The sequence below is a fragment of the Solenopsis invicta genome, chromosome 14 (assembly GCF_016802725.1).
Source record: "Solenopsis invicta isolate M01_SB chromosome 14, UNIL_Sinv_3.0, whole genome shotgun sequence".
Taxonomy (NCBI): Eukaryota; Metazoa; Arthropoda; class Insecta; order Hymenoptera; family Formicidae; genus Solenopsis; species Solenopsis invicta.
In genome coordinates, this window is record NC_052677.1 from 198,157 (window position 1) to 201,478 (window position 3,322).

Here is a 3,322-nt window from a genome sequence, read left to right on the forward strand (position 1 = left end):
TTATAGTATAACCAGTGCCAATGGTGTCATTAAATAAGATTTTACAGGATAACCACTATCTCTTAATGAAAGTCCATTCCTGAATGCCCCTTGTTTAAATGTACCACGCAATCGACTATTATTAAAAATAGTACTATCGTGTGCCGATTCAGGCCACCGAGCTACTATATCAGTTATTTCTAAATTACTGTTTGTCACCGCTTGCATATTTAAAGAAAAATATCCCTTTCTATTTCTAAATAGTTTTGCATTCTCAGTACCTACAATATATAAGTAAAACAAGTGTAAAATCTAATAGTTAGACTTGTAGTTTTACATATGTAAACATATTTTAAATAAACCGTAAAGAAATTTTTAATATAACTGCTTACCAAACAACTAAACGCAAACGTGTGTGCAATCTATACAGCCTACAACTCTTAGAAATCGAGAGATTTTATAAAATTCTAATTGTTCCATCTTTATTTCATTATTAGTCGTAGGAAATTTTATGAAATGTAGTCGAAGTCTGGTAATTGTAACACAGCGAATAATTCTATGAGCACTGGTTGTACTATATGAATCCTAGATTGTTGTTTTACACATTGTTGTTTGTTAAAACGAAAATAAAGAACCACAAGAAGATACTAATCTATATTTCCAGCATCTTGGAATATTTAATTATAACAATATGAATTCTGTTGTTTGTATTAGGATTCATATTACTATAATTAAATATTTCATTCCAAGATGCTGGAAGATATAGATTAGTATCTTCTTGTTGTTCTTCATTTCCGTTTTAACAAACAATAATATGCAAAACAATTTATCACAAATAGTTGTTTATCACAAGTAACACTACTTCTTTCATAAACTTATATGTATATATAACTATATATAAGAATATCTAGAGGCGCGGTCGCGACTTGCGCCTATGTAGGAGAAGCGAGTCGCAGACCGACCCTCTTTTACGCGAGTCAGCGAGTTCCAAGCACGCAAGATTATCAGATTTCAGTAATGGCTGAACCGATCAAGTTCTGAGTATTCTCAAACGATAGCTTAGCCCCGACTTGTATAATAAAAGTGCTTCTATTTTTTCTCTCCGTGCCCTACGAGCGGAGATATCGCGACGCAAAGTCTAAATATTCTACATTTCATTTAAGAAACGTCGTCGCCCTCAGGAATTCTCACTTTCATATTTTCGACACGAGTAGCGCTGGCATACATCAATCAGCCGTATGCGACCTGTGGTGTACTTGTGGTGTATGTGGTGTAGTACTTCTTGTCATCTTGTCATCATCATCATATCCGTCGTGACAGGTTCTTTAACCTGATCTTTATTCGTCAGTCATTATTAACAATAATCTTGGTAAAAGTCTCTGACTAGCTTTGTTTTATGCTTTTTTATTGTAAATTTATATATTTTATTATAATTTATTGCAGACATAAAGATTGCATTGAACATTGAGCTACAAAATAAATTATGATCAGAAATATTTAAATAGTCCGTCAGTGGAGGAGATAGACATTGCGCTGCAAATAGATAATAAAATATCATTACAAGAACACGATGCCGATATTGAAAAAAATATAATATAACAATTGTCAACTTTGAACAATCCGTTTTTCATGAAAGCTATGGAAGAGTACATGTCATGTGAATTATATAAAAACGATATGGTGGATGCTCGTATGCATAATATTCATAATTCTAAAGCAAGATCAGGTACATAATTTAATTGTATACATATATATATATATATATATATATATATATATATATAAAACTAAGTGGTATTTACCTTTTGAAAGAAAAGGTAAAAAAAGGCGCCTATGTGTGTGCGCGCACCTAAAAATCTTTATTTTTTCAACCCAAATAATATGTATTAATTAATATTTTCTGCAAAATCTCTTATTCCAACCTAAGTGGTATTTACTTAAAATAAATATCTTGAAATTGTGCAATCTAATAAACATGATATACGTCTAATAAACATGATATACGTTTATTAAAAAAAATGCATGAAATCTTTTAAAGTGCGCCTATTATGAAGAGAATATACTTTTTCTACAAAATCCATGGTAGTATTTGTATTTTTTTGAAAAATATTCCTATTCTAACCTAATTGGTAGTATCTTTAATTTTTATACAAAACCCACGTGGTACTATCTCTTCTCTGTATTGTCATTGAAAAATCTTCCTATTGCAGAAATTCAAGTGATAGCATCTTTAATTCTCATTGAAAAATTTTATTTCAACATTTAATTTCAAAGAATTAAAGAGGAAATAATACAAAATGAGAAAATTTTATTGAAATAAAAAATTTTTAATGTACAAAAACATGGCGCTGCTAGATAGAAAAAGCAATGAGAAGAATTGAATAATTTTTATATAAAACCTAATTGCTACTATCTATATTCTCTTCATAATAGGCGCACTTTAAAAGATTTTTAATACGGCGAAGATGACTCCAAAGCGAGTCAAAACGTTTGTTCATTTTCGTAATTCAAAGATGAATAAATAATTTGTATAATATTAATACGATTGCGTACTTTTACCCGCGCTGACTCTTATTAGCCTAATTCCCTATTACTATTTCTTTTATTTTATTTACTATTTATTTATATTATTTTATAGTTTGTTCTTTTCACATATTTTATATATTTATTTATTTACCATTTATATTTTATTTTATTAATTATTTTATTATATTTTTTTTTTTATATCTGTATCCATAAATGTATTTCTAAAATAAGGTGAAATTTTATGGTGCTTCTATAAATTTATTCGCACTCTTCAAATTGGCCAGAATGCAGATAAAAATAAGGTGAAAATATAAAAGTATTATTAAAGGATTGTTACGTCGAAATATTACGATTTTTTATACGCGAGTTACCTAACTACAGATAAACATTCAATATTATCCGCGATAACAAATGACAGCTGCATACACAGCTGCAGCCCAAGCTCCATATCTTTTCGTCACATTTAACATTTCAATAACAAGAAATTAAAATTAATATAATTTGACACGATTGAAAAAAGATGAATAAAGCCAAAGCGTTTCATTTACTATACATATATAAAACATTGTTTACGTAAGATTTAATACATCCATTCTATCTTACTTTAGTCGTGTAACTGATCTTCCTTAAAATTATCAATTTGCTTCAGCATATACGAGCCGTTACATAAGATATAGATAACGGCTCGTACATGCTAAAAACAAATTAATAATTTGAAGAAAGATCAGTTAATTTTAGTTGAACTCAAAATTTAATTTATTTAAAAAATAAGTTAATCTCAAATTTAATTTAAAAAGGTTTATTTTTAACTCTTCAT